This window comes from Ictidomys tridecemlineatus, chromosome 12 (assembly GCF_052094955.1).
Source record: "Ictidomys tridecemlineatus isolate mIctTri1 chromosome 12, mIctTri1.hap1, whole genome shotgun sequence".
Taxonomy (NCBI): Eukaryota; Metazoa; Chordata; class Mammalia; order Rodentia; family Sciuridae; genus Ictidomys; species Ictidomys tridecemlineatus.
The window spans coordinates 20,705,770-20,719,704 of record NC_135488.1 but is presented as its reverse complement, the minus strand read 5'-3'; the positions used below and the strand labels follow the sequence as shown (position 1 = coordinate 20,719,704).

The window sequence follows — 13,935 nt, the reverse complement described above, 5'->3', positions numbered from 1 at the left end:
ATAACTCAGTGGTAGAGTGCCTATGGGTTCAATCCAATCCCTGTAAGTAACCCAGCACCTAAGTGATGACATGAATGTATATTCTACTCAACTCAGACCTGCTATTATACACACAGCTGTCACTGCCCAACTCTTTTCTAACATCAAACTTCTAAAATGATTCTAAGTGTTGTCAACATTTCTCATTTAAATTCCCATCAAACACAGACAAGATTTTGTGACAGGAAACAACTATGCCTTCCAAGATTCTAAAATAATTGACAAAAGTGTTACTAACCAAGACCATGTCTATGTTATATGTCAGACACTTCAGAAAAAAAAAATTCATAGAAAAAAGTTGTTTGTCACCCCTTTCTTGTTAAAATTAAGTAGATAATGGATATGTTCTTAATAGTATTCTCAAAGAGTCAGAAATGTCCTTAAAAAAATTTTTAGTTATCAAAGAGTTTGGGGAACACCCTGGGGCATTTAGTATTTGGGAGCCAGGATCTAGGCTTCACAAAATGCTTGGGTGAGATGGATCTGTATCATCAAGATTCATCCTGGTCACAAGAATTTTGATCTTAAAATGGTTTAATCAAGCCCACTTTAAGTGAGCATTTCTTTAAGACATAAAATTTAAAAATAAAAAATAAATAAAAAATAAAAAAGATATAATATTTAAAGCTTTTATAGGAAACCCCACAGCTTGCCTCTAATTATGTAAGACAAAGTAGTAAGGGATGATTCAGCAGAATAAGAAAACTGTCTGAAAATTAGTGCTCATTTCTTTACACTACACATTAACTCAACATAAATTTAATAATGAATGTACATAGAGTAGTATATATGCTAACAGTATGAGATAGCAGATAAATCTCACCTTAATTAATCCAAAAATTTTAATCTTATTAATATTTTACTGTTATTACTAGCAACTGAAGGAACTCATTACTGTTCCCTCAAGTAGTAGTACCTCAAAGCACAAGACACAAAGGATGTCCTGTGACATAGTGGGTAAAGGGATCCATGGAAGGGCCATAGTATAACCTGTGGGTAGACTGAGGCACCGTGTAATTGACCTTGACATGTCATCCCTACTTCAATCTAGGCTTTCTTTTTTATTAGCTAAAATAAAGTTATCCCAACACTGTTTTCTCCCTAGTTTCCATCTTCATCTCCCTCTTTGATTTTATTGTTTGAACTAGATCCTAATACCACTCAAACTTCTTGATTAGCAGCAGGTGCAAGCACTCAAAAGCATGCTGTCTTCCACCACAGCTGAAAGTTCTGGTTATAAGTGAGACAGCACTGCATATCATATATTGTTCTACCCTTATTTCTCTTTTACATGTAAGTGAAAGTATCATACTCACTTTCACTTATGTGTGTAGGTAGGTTCTCTGATTTAGGAACCTCACTGCTCAGTAGTGAAGTGGGCTCTACAAATGCTCAACACCAAACCCAGGGGCCTTGTTTCTGTGGTTGACAACCAATTGTTCCAGGCTAGAATCACGTGCTTCAATGGGAATCAAACTTTCCTTTGCCTGAGGCAAGCCTTGGGCTATTGACCCCACACATTGTGTACAAAGGTCACTCTATGGCCACCTATTCTCTCTGACACAGGACCAAATGACAGATTAGGGGTGGAAGACCTTCCAGGAATTGGACAAAAGGCTTGAAAAAACCCTTTCCCAATGAATTCACATACCATGCTGCATCTAATTTCAGAGTGGGTCTGACACACCCTCTGCAGCCCCACCAGGACCCCAGGAAACCAGCTGCAAGCACTGCTTGGAGAAGGACTGGAGGCAAGGAAGGGGCACAGGCCTGTGCAAGTATTGGAAGCCCCATCCCACCACATCCAAGCAGTGCAACTTTGGGCAGGGCGCTGCACCTCTCTGTGCAGCCCTAGCATGGAAGTGAACAAGTTAAGTGCCTGGCACACAGCAACGTGAACCAGCCATGGCCAGAAGTGCCAAACCCACCGCCCTGGGAGATTGAGGTGGGTTCGGGATCCCACTGAGTGCGAGATCTGACTGGCGAGGGGGAACTGGCCCAAGGCCCAGCCGCCATCAGGTATGGCGCCGACCAGGCGGCGCGGCTTCAGCCCCAGGCCCTGCTGGACTGCCTCCAAAGAGCTGGCCACCCACCCGCCCCGCTCTCCTTGCCAGGGGATGGGTCTCTGCCGCTTTCACCCTCTTCAGTTCCCAATAGCCGACGCTACCACCGACACCGTCATGGCCACCTCTGCCCAGGGCCCGCTGCTCACCTCTCCTGCTGTCTCCTCTGCAACCACTAACGCCAGCGCTGTGAGATCTCGCGAGACTTTGGTCCTCCCCTCAGTACTCCAGCCTGGAACTAGCTTGGCCCCTCCCCTTTACACCGCCCACCGCGCCTGAGGGTCAGTACTAGTCATTCTTGCAAACTTCTCTCCATATCCTCATCCCTGAATCCACTCCACCTACCCCATGACCCAAAAGGATTAAAACTCAGGTGCTAGGCAGCACCTCTGTCTCATGTGGCCCATCGGTGTTTTTCGCATGCACCTGCCCAGGCCCTGAACCTGCGAGCCTCAGCCCCCATGGTAAAAATAGTAATCATAGCAGCTGAGAACTTTAACAACACCCCTTGGATCCTCACAACTTCCCTAAGAGGGTATTACCATCCTCCCTATTACACAGAGGAAAAATTGGCGTGGCAAGATTAAGCAATGGGCTCCAAGTCATACAGCTGGGAAGTGGTAAGAGCCCACATTGGAATCTAGGCTCCTCTGGAGCCCAAACCAGTGCCCTCCATGACAACCCCCAGGCCCTGTCCCTACTTGCACCAAGGACACTGCCTTTTAGCCCCAGTCTTAACTCCCCACCTTATCCCTGGCCCCAATGTTCACCAAAGTAAACAGAGACACGCCTAGGAGGTCATCTGCTAAAATCCCCCATCTTGGGAAAATTGTTATCAATAAAATGTTTCAGCTTCATTGCATGAATTTTCTAAGGCCTTCCTGTGATATTTTTTGTGCAGGAACCAGAAAATGATGAGACTGTATTGAATTCTGTAGTCTCCTTGGATAACATTTTTCTGATACAAAGTATGATGGAATGGCATAGAGGAGATAGAATATACATGATGTTAGGGAGAAGACACATGGAATTTCTTTCCAGAGAAAATCGTAATAATTGTTTCTAAAGAAGAGGAGCTAAAATTTATTGAAGGTATATATTCTTTCAGTCCTGGAGATGAAGAAACTTGCATAAGTGTTCATAGTTAGTCAGAATTTGAACCTGAGTCTGAGTTTGATCCTGTTCCACAAGACAGCATAGTCTACTTCTTCTAGGTCAGGTTCTGTAAAATCATGAGTCAGGAGGTGAAATCTAATCAAAGGGGCAGCTACAAGGTGCCTAGCAAAGCTCCAAGTGCTGTCCACTCACTAACACATTTAGTTTGATAATTCTGTATCAGTTAGGATAAGCAGCACTGGGCTGACAGCAGCAGGAGTTAAAACAAGGGAAAACTCCTGGCACATGGCACTCCAGGGAAGCAAGGGAGAAGCCATCCTTTGTTAATCTGGCCAAGCCTCCATGTGGTTTGGGGCATTTTTCTTTGAAGCTTAGCCTCAAGTTATTTTCTCCAGCCCTACCAATGATTCTTGGGATGCCTAACATTCTCTAGTGCACTAACCTTTCTACGTAAAGCAGCTAGTATTTATACCCAAGAACACTGGCCTCTCATAAGCTATTAGAGCCCAGGATATTTTGGGGAAGTTTGCTAGAGACAATGGTAATAGAAATTTTATCTGCTTTAAGAGAGAGCCCCTGGAAGATGAGGTGGAACATGCCTGTATTCCCAGCTACTTGGAAGACTGAGCTAGGAGAATGGCAAGTTTAAAGTTAGCCTATGCAACTTAGTGAGACCATATCTCAATATAAATGCTTTCCAAAAGGGCTGGAGATGTAGCTTAGTAGTAAATGCTAATGCAAGATCATGGTTCAATCCCCATACTGCAAATAAAGTTAGATAAATAGAGAGAGAGAGAGAGAGAGAGAGAGAGAGAGACAGAGAGAGAGAGAGAGACAGAGACAGAGACAGAGACAGAGAGAGAGAATATGCAGGAAGCCTGTACATCTCCTTTACTTAGCTTATTCATATGGTTAAACCAACTCCACTTGGCTTCTCTGTTTCTTACAGCCCAAACATTCAAACCGGGTCAGGCAGGAAGACAGCAATTGGTGTGGGATAGACATGCATCGTCCCTGCCACCTGGAGCCACCCAAATTTCTGTGCTATCTTCTAAAGTAGCCCTCTCCTCATCAGTCCTACTCAGGTAAGTGCTGTCTGGTTCTAAGCACTCAATTTGAGAAAGAACCTCTTTCCTTGGCCTCTCACATCTTTTGATTGCCTCTTTGAGGGGTATAAATGGTTTTTTACTTGCCCAGCTCACGCATCTGGTAAGTGGCAGAACTGAAGGTCTGGATACCATTAAGATTCCAGGCTTTTAACCACCAAGTTTAATGCCATATACCATCTAGCCTCATTAAAATTTTTTTTAAAAGGCAAAACAAAAAAATAGGGCCCTGAGCCTAACCAAAAAAAGAAAAAAATCTCAAATTCCACTCCATATTTTCTATTTGGCTTTGAACTCACTTCGTAAGTATTGCTGTGAAATAAAGTTGGTGGTGCCAATTTTGTAGAGTCTAGTAGTCATTTGCACTGCTTACCAATGACTTCTGGCTCTCCACCTTCTGGGCACCTGCAGGATTGACTTCCTTGTCACGTGACTAGTCCTGACCAAAGAGTGTACATGGAAGGAGTTTGTGCCATTTCTGGGTGGAGCATTTAATGCTAGTGAGAGAGGAGCCTGAGATATGTCTTTCTGATAGGACAAACAATAATGCCCGTGATGGTGTTTTCTCCATTGAGAAAACTATCAACCAAACAAAACTATCATTGTTGCATAATGTGAGCAAAACACAGATCTTTTTTCATTTTAAGCCATTGAAAGTTGGAGATTAATAACTATCATAGCCTGCTGTAGTCTATCCTGACTGATTCAGCTGGCCTCCTATAACCATAGTTCCACCAGTTGAGGATCAAAAACTTTCTTTAAAAAAGCTGCTTTGAGGGCTGGGGCTATAGCTCAGTGGCAGAGTGTTTGCCTAGCATGTGTGAGGCACAGGGTTTGACCCTTACACTGCATAAAAAAAACAAATAAAATAAAGGCATGCTGTTCATTGACAACTACAAAAATAATTTTAAAAAACTGCATTTATGAGATGTGGTGATAGCTCAGTTGTAGAGCACTTGCCTAGCATATGTGAGGAACTGGGTTTGATTCTCAGTCTCACATTTAAAAAAATAGATAAAACAAACAAATAAAATAAAGGTATTGTGTCTATATGTAAATAAAAATATTTTAAAAACTGCCTTTATACTGAATATGTATAGAAATTTCTTCTTGTCATTATTTCCTAAACAATACAGTATAACAACTATTTTCATATAATTTACATTGTACTATGTTTATAAGTAATTTAGAGGTGATTTAAAATATACCAAAAAATATGTATGGGTTATACAAATATCCACTTTGTATAAAGTGAAGAACATCCATGGATTTGGGAATCCAGGAGAGGTCCTGAAACCAGTCTCTCAAGGATACCAAGGGACAATTGTACATACAGTATAATTGTTTACTCATTGATTCAAACATTTTTCTGCCCAGCTGGTCAAGAGTAAAAGCTCAAGCCACATTCCTGAAGGTCCTAGTTTAATACATCTGGGATGGGGAACAGACCTGTGCAGCTGTCTGGTATGCCCAACCAATTCTAATGGTCTAGCAAGGTTGAGTTTCCTGCATGGCTACATCTTGTGATGGTAGATTAAAATATGGTGTCTACCCTTGAGGGATACCTAGACTTGGAGGACAAGCCCAGAGCCAGAAAAATTACACTACTAACAGGGAAAATGACCTGAAATATGCAAAAGTAAGTAAGAATATATAAGCAATTGATGAAAAATAAAGTTTTACATGTAATAGAAAGTAGATTTGCTTCCTGGCAAATCCATTCATCAACTCTGTGACCACAGACCAGGTATCCAAGCTGTCAGCTTAACATGGAGACTATTATCTGTCACTATGCTTTTCAGTTATGTAAAACAAAGCTTAGAAAAGCTCTAAAGATGTGGCCCAGATTCAAAACAGTTAGCACAAGTCTAAATTGGACTCCAGATCTAGGCTTTTATCTATCTAGGGCCCAAGGCCTTGGCTGATTCATTTATGGTCCCTGCTCCTCTTCCAGATTTCTTTCTTGTTTCCCCCTTTACCTTTAACCATGTATTCTGACCGCATTAAACTGCCTGTCACTGCAGGCCCATACCATGCCACTTACTGCACACTGCAGTGCTTTGGCTCCAGCTGTCCTGTCTGTCTGGCATGCCTTCCCTGAATCCTCACCACCTTGTTTCTGAACCCCAGCCAGGTTATTGAATACTTGTTTGGCTGGCCCCATCCTTGGTGCTATAACTGCCCCCAACAGCAATTCCTTTACTGGCTGACTGAGCATCTCCATCATTAGGTTGCAGTTGGGTCTCAGTTTCCTTTCTCTGACTCATGTAACTAGCATTGGGGACACTGTGAACCAGCCATGACCCTGTGAATGCTTAACTCTGCTAAATCATATTTCTACAACCCACAAGACAGATCCTTTCAACAAGACCACACAGTGAAATATTTATGAAATGCCTTTGTTTTCTGGTAATTTTGTGACCACTGTACAATTCTCCACCTTTGTGAATCTCAGTTGTCAGAAGTAAAGTAGACTAATGGGAGTAACTGCCTCATGGTTGTGAGAATTTATTAAGATGTAAACTTGAGTGCCTTGCCTGGTTCATAAGGGAGACATGAACTAAGTCCCAACCACCTTGGTTGTTATGAGTATCTTCTTATTACAACACTGCTATTATCTCTACTCAGCATACTCCCATAGATGTCATCATTAATATTATCACTCATACTTCCAACCATGTCTAAGTGACTGTGCTAAACATTCCTTCCTAGAATGCATAGTATTCTCAGAATCCTCAAAATGTATTCTTCACAGTCTTGTAATGTTTGGGTGTCCCAATCATAAATTATCTCCCTGGTACCTCCAGGAATATGTCCAGTGCATCCTTGGGAAGTCTGTGGCTTCCAGACAGTTCCATTCAGGCTTTCTGGATATGGCTAAAAAAACATAGGTTCTCTTTAGCCTCCCACTTTCACTGACATTCTTCTCACTATGGGTGTTTCCAAATCATTTATGGTCAGCCCAGGCCACTGTGGAGGTGGCCCCTATGTCTCCCAATGGGAGGATCAAGATGGCAGTCAAACAGGCCTGTAGGCTTCTGGAATCATTGATAACGCTAAAAGTAATAATACCTGCACAAAGCTTATTTTTTTTCTTACTAGAAAAAACTCTAATAATGGGGATTTTAGTTGGGAATAATAATGCCCTCAGAGTGATCTAATCTTGTCCCCCTTCCCTCCTCATCTTTCACATATCTGAAGCACAGTAGGCAAAATTGGGGTTTTGGTGAGCATTTCCAGTTGAGATTGCCTGTTGAATGAGTCTGGGCTATTATAAAAGGACAAGAAAACAGATCCTTTTGTTAGACCAGGATGCAAGAAAAGACCACTGACTCCAATTAAAATCAAATTAAAGCAAGCTTATTATTTCAACCGACTGGACTGCCTTTTTCTCCCAAAACAGTGGGAACAAAACAGCAGCCTCAGCTTTCCTACAGCCCAGCTTTATAGCCCAGAAAGTTACACAAAAGGGGGGTTACAGATAACAGAACTCTGACAAGCAGTTTACATTTTTTGCTGGCCCCAACATCAGAATTTATGAGGACTATTAGAGCCTCAGAGAGGGTCGTTGTCTGGCCAGGGAAGGCCAATATTTATGAGGTGTCACTAAAGTTTCAGAGAGGGCTGCTATCTGGTCAAAGAGCCAGGCATGGGTGAGTTCAAGGTATGGGCAGGCATTCCAAGCAGGTTCAGAATTTGCAGTAATTTATAGTAAAGCCGAAATTAGCTTTTCATGACTTTGTGGCAAGATGGCTCCCAATTTAATAAAAGATGAGGTTGGGTTTATCATTTTTCTTTTTTCTTATGTGTCTCTTTCAAATCTTTGATAGGGTAGGGGAAGAGCACTGAGGGAATTTTAATCCCTCAGGTAACAGTCTCCAAATTTTTAGAACTCACCCAAAACCGGTCTCCCTGATTTTACCTGATTTAATTAATTACTTATATTGATAATCTATTTATTTTTTGCTCCATTGTTGTAAGAAGACAGGCGTCACTCATTTTGGCTTCTTCTGAGCTGAGAGAGGGTGACGTGAGGGAGCACGGCGTGAGGGACATGAGTTGCCTTTTAGAAGTCAGTTCGGTTTGAAGTCTGGTTGGGGAAGAACAAGTTGTAAAATCATCTGGGGATGGGTGCTTCTATGAGAGAAACAAAAACCATGAGTACTGAGTAAATGTTGCAGCAGCTGGAACGTGTCACTGTATAGAAGTTTCCTCACCAGGCTTTAACAGTTATCAGGACTGTAAGCATAACATTTAACTTTTAGTGTTACAGATGTCCTTCTCCATAAAATACAGTTTAATAATTTAATGTCATCTTATCTTGCAAAATTCTTTTACTAGTATGAGCTCTGTGTCTAATAGAGAAACCTTTAATTCTGTTACTCAGGGCTGGATAATCATACTAGCAAACATGAAGCCTACCTGTGTAGGTTAGGAATAACTGTAGGCCTTAAACTAAAAACTTCTGTCTCTGGCAGCTCCTCTTGATAGTCTCTTTTTATAGTTATCAGGCATTTCTGTCTGAGAATCCTTCTTTGTAGCCTCCAGTCTTACTTATTTTGGGAGGCTAACATAAAGTGTATACCTTAAATAATAATAATAATAATAATTATCATCATTATTATTATTTAAAATGCCCAGGAATGGCTGTATTTTGGTTTTAACTGTCTTTGCTAAATGTTTAAGATGAAGCAGTCAAACTGACTTTTGTTTCTATCTATTGTTAACAGTCAGATGAGCTTTTATGGGAGTCATTCCTCGGAAAACTTCTCAGTTCTGCTAGTGCCATTTGCGCTAGGATGGGTTTAGGTCTTGCTTGACCATGTGGCTTCCCTCGGAAGCACCAGAGATGTCTCCCTTCTCTGATGACTCTCCTCTTCATAGGAAATGCACTGATTGGCTTTCTGTTCTCCAGTGGTCTCATTAGTCTCCCTGATCGGGAGGTTATGTGGCCCAGAGTTGCAAAGCTCTTTAGAGAAGTCCCCTGTTCCCTGGATTCAGACTGACTCAGAGGGCAAGAGCCGAATATTGGTTTTTCTGGCCCTTTTAATTTAACTTTAATTTTAAAACTTAATCTTAAACATCCAGCAAATAAATTTTAACAGCCTTATATTAAGAGTACTGGGCTTTAATGTCTATAACTTTATAATTATATATCTTTTTATTAGTTGGGATCTGTATTATCCTATCTGTCTTGTAGGTGATGGCTTATTATCTCAAACTAACCCATGTTGTGTTCTTAAAGCAACACTTCTGTAAAACACTAACAGGGAATCTTTAGATCACTTATAAGGAAATTACAAAATAAAATTAAAAAGAGTAAAAAACACTTAGTTCGTGTAACAGCTACCCTGAATTTTTGGCTGAGTTATACATTATATCCCCTGTTTGAGCTCCTAGTAATCTTGACAGAAAAAAAAAAAAACATCAAAAAAACAAACTTTTGAACATAACTTTAAATGAACTAAAATCTGGCCTACTGTTGTTTTCATAGTCGTTCTCACATGTAGTAAGATGGGACACAGAGCCTCATCTCAGGTAAGGCAGGGCTCTTTATAAATCTTAAGTGTTTTAGTTCTAAAGCTGATCTTTGTATTTTTAAATATAATTTTACAAAGTTTACATAAATTGTTTGAGGTCACATGAACATTAGCTAACAACATATGATATCACATTTAAAACATGAATTAAAGAAAGGCTGAAAGTTTTTAACCTTTACATAGATTAGGCTCTCATTAACTTAAAAATACATTTAAATTGTTCCCCAATGTAAGAAGTAACAAAACTTTACATATCTTATTGATAACAGGTAAATAAATCCCCAATATATTTTTTTACCATACAACTTCCGAACACCAGCTTGATATAATGCTCTTTCAAAGTTTCTACCTTACAGACTTGTATACCTGGAAGATATGAGCACATTAATAGCATCACAATTACATTGATGTTTCTACATTAACCAAGTTTAGCTTTTAAAGAAATGGCAGTTGACAGGAGAGTTACAGGAGAGTTTGAAATAACCAAAGGACAGAGAGTTTGAAGTAAACATGTTGTGATGAAGAAAGGTGCCTAAGCTAGAAAATGTGTGAAATAGATAAGGATACAAGGTAAACATGTTTTGAGGTATTTTAGCACAAAACAAGTGTGATTGTCTAAGATAAGCAAAGATGTAAGCAAGGTGTGATGTAATAGAGACGATCGGTTAAGATAGGATAAATAGAAGTTATGGAATAAACATGTTTTTGGTTTGAAGTGTTGTAAACAACTATAGTATTTAAAGGCCAGGAAGGCTGAGCTCTTTGGCCAGTTCAGACCCACTATGTGGTGGGTCAACATGGAACGAACTGTGTCCCGCCAGCCTCTGTTCCTGTGCCTCGTGTGATGTGATGCCCTTGGAGTGAATAAACCGAGCATTCGAAAAGGCATCTTGCGTGTGGCGGCTTCTTCCTTCAAGACACGGATCGTCGGCCGGGAGAGGTTACCTGGGGCAGGGGTGACCGTGACTTCAGGACCACCTGGAAGCGGTCGGGGGACCTCGCCGCCGTCCCTTGCTCGTGTCAGCAGTACAGTGCTCTAAAATAACAGTTCTTATTTAACCAGTTGTTTAATTTTTATGGTTGCTTGCTCTAGAAAAAAGTAAAACTTAATAAACACAATGTTATGGGTAAACTTATGTTTTAAGAAATTTTTGTCTCTTTAACACATGACTGATTTTTACAATCTTATACAGACTTTAGTACAAACTTATACAGACCTTAGTAAATCAATCAGATATCTAACAAAAGTATTCATGAATGAGTAATCCCATATCAAATTTACTTTACTTATTTATCAAAATATTAGACAAATGTATTGAACAGTGTAAACCATTTTTTGTTGAAGGAAAAGTCCTAGAACCAAGGCATATTAGACATTTTATAGACATTAATATTTTATGAGTTTTTTGAACACCTAGAAAAACTTGTAAGCTTAAATTTAAAGACATTTATTTTTATCTGTTTATCCAATTTAAATTGAACCATTTAAATCACATGAATTAAAGATCTTTGGATCCATTTTTTTAATTTGTTTTTTATGAGCGCTCCTTATATATGTTAATTTGTATACCATATATATGATATACGGACATATGTATATATAGACATACAACACATAACAAAAGTGTGCACACATAACAATAGTAAAGGCCTTAGTAGCTTTTCGCAGGTGAAATCTCCATTGCAATGTTTCAAAAACTCCACAGTTGGTCAAAGATAGGACTGATCAAAAAAACATTAACCTAGGTCTGTAGGGTCAAAATCATGAGCTCAAAAAAATACAAAATCTAAGGAAAAAAAACAAGAGTCCTAGTAAAAATGACTGGCCAGTAATTAGTAAATACCATACAATTTAGTTTTTTTTTTCCTTAGGTCTCAGATCAGTCTCCTACTGAGCTTGCAGGCTTCTTTCATTTGCATTTCAAATAAGTCCTGGCTGAGGTCTGAAAGGAGCAGGGAAAAACTGCTATTCTGAGCAGACCCCTCAGGCCTAAGGCATTTTAACTATAAGTCATAATTTTCAGGTTCGAATGTTGAAAATTATGATACAAGTTTAAGATACAATTCACAAAATTTTATATCTTTACAACTTGTTTTGTCAACAGATACCATACTATGATTTACTATCCTTGTCCAAATTAATGCACTGGTACACACAGTAACATTTTCCCAGGCTACCCAATTCAAAATTGGTGGAAAAAAAAAAAAGACTGAATGATTGGGAAGTTACTTGCCAACTTGGAAGTAGAGTTCTTTAGTTTTCCATCCTAAGTATTTAAGTTCTCTGGCATGAATTATCTGAAATCATAAACTAAACAATTACCTAAACCCAACTTTTAACTGCAAAATTGTGCAATGCATCAAAAACCCATTCAGATACCAGATTTTTACAATAAAACATCATCTTTTAGACACACATTCAGCCAAGATCATTCCCAAAAAACAATTTATAATATCAACACACTATTGCACATGTCTTAAAGGGTCAGAAACAAAGACACAGGACAGACAGAGAGGAGCTCCAGAATATGGCTGACAGACAGAAACCTTTAAAACAGAGCAGATAAGAGAAAAATCTCCTACACCAGTGGCACCATAGATGTCCCCACAAGGGGACCAGATGTTTTCACAGAGGGGCAACCTGAAATATAAAATCAAGGGTCTCTATGGCGACTTTACTGCATTAAGAGTCTTCTTTTTTTTTTTTTTCTCTTTTAAAGAAGATAGAGGTGGCATAATCCTTACAGTGCAGGGAAAGAAGGAGGAAATCCCCGAAGCAACAGGGCTTCGGCAGCTGCTGGGAGTCCCTCAGTCCCTCCTATTACTTACAGGATTCCACCCCAAGCACACTCCATCTCCTAACATTTCAGTAGTCAGCTCTCAAAAAGTTCGGGGGGGGGGTGGTATCAAAATTTGTAACTGAAAGTTTGGTTCCTGACCTTAGAGCCAATTAATGCCAATTTAATAATGAGGACAGGGTTTTGAGAAAAAGAAAAAGAGAGTTTTATTGCTTTGCTAACAAAGGAGAAACACCGGGGACTCTGCCCAAAGATTGTGACTCTCTTGATCTGGAGGGACAAGGGGTTTTAAAGGAGTCTCATTTGTTAACCTGGAAGATACTCAGTTCTTAGGTCCCCAGCAGGCATTGCCCTCTGCACTGGAGGTGCTTCAAGCAGCCAGCTAGGGGCTTCTCTCCTCCTGCTTAACAAAGGGAGATAAAGTTCATCGCAGTTCCTTAAAACACAGTCCAAAGGGATGTCAGGCTTCCTTGCTTTATTACCCATATTTACGTCCAATATCTTTAAGTTTTCACCACAGAAATCACACAACAAAACGCACAAAAACAAACAAAAACAAACAAACAAAAAAAATATAGAACACAGAACAAAAACAAGAAAACAGAAACCCGGTGCCGAAACAGAAAAACAGAGGAGCAATGCAACGTCTTGCCAAAGCTCCGGGGTAGGAGTGCGTGCGTGCCCGTCAGCACCTCTCTACCCTTCCAGAGGAATTCCTTACAGAACAGAACAAAAGACAGAACGATTTCTCGTACTGTCCGGACAGGAGTATATGTGAGCCTCGCCAGGCCACCTCTCTGTCATCAGAAGAGATCTCCCTTAACCGGATATCAGATGTTATAAAGGCGCCACTTACCTATGGAGGCCTCCTCCACCAGGTGCTTGCTAATAGTTTTAGTGCGGCAGTTCACTGCAGGGTTCCGGGGACTGAAGGCTCACCCCGAGGCCTTGGAACGTCTCAAGTTGCACACCCCCTAGAGAGGCTCTCCAGCCTGGAGCCCTGGAGCTAAGCCCGGCTTCAGAATTTCCAGCAGTCTGGTCTTGTGATCTGGTCGGGCAGAGTCATCTCGCTGGAGAACTCCAAATTGTTAGACCAGGACACAAGAAAAGACCACTGACTCCAATTAAAATCAAATTAAAGCAAGCTTATTATTTCGACCGGCCAGACTGCCTTTTTCTCCCAAAATGATGGGAACAAGACAGCAGCCCCAGCTTTCCTACAGCCCAGCTTTATAGCCCAGAAAGTTACACAAAAGGGGGGGTTACAGATAAC

The 13,935-nt window shown here is 40.4% G+C and overlaps 1 long non-coding RNA gene across 1 annotated transcript; it reads right to left on the bottom strand.

Annotated features, from left to right (window-relative positions):
* Positions 1-7,662: 7,662 nt before the first annotated feature.
* Positions 7,663-10,520, bottom strand: LOC144369103 (uncharacterized). Its single transcript, XR_013428557.1, has 2 exons — positions 10,163-10,520; positions 7,663-8,461 (listed from the first exon to the last, which is right to left on the bottom strand). It is a non-coding gene; the product is annotated as an uncharacterized LOC144369103 (long non-coding RNA).
* Positions 10,521-13,935: the final 3,415 nt, after the last annotated feature.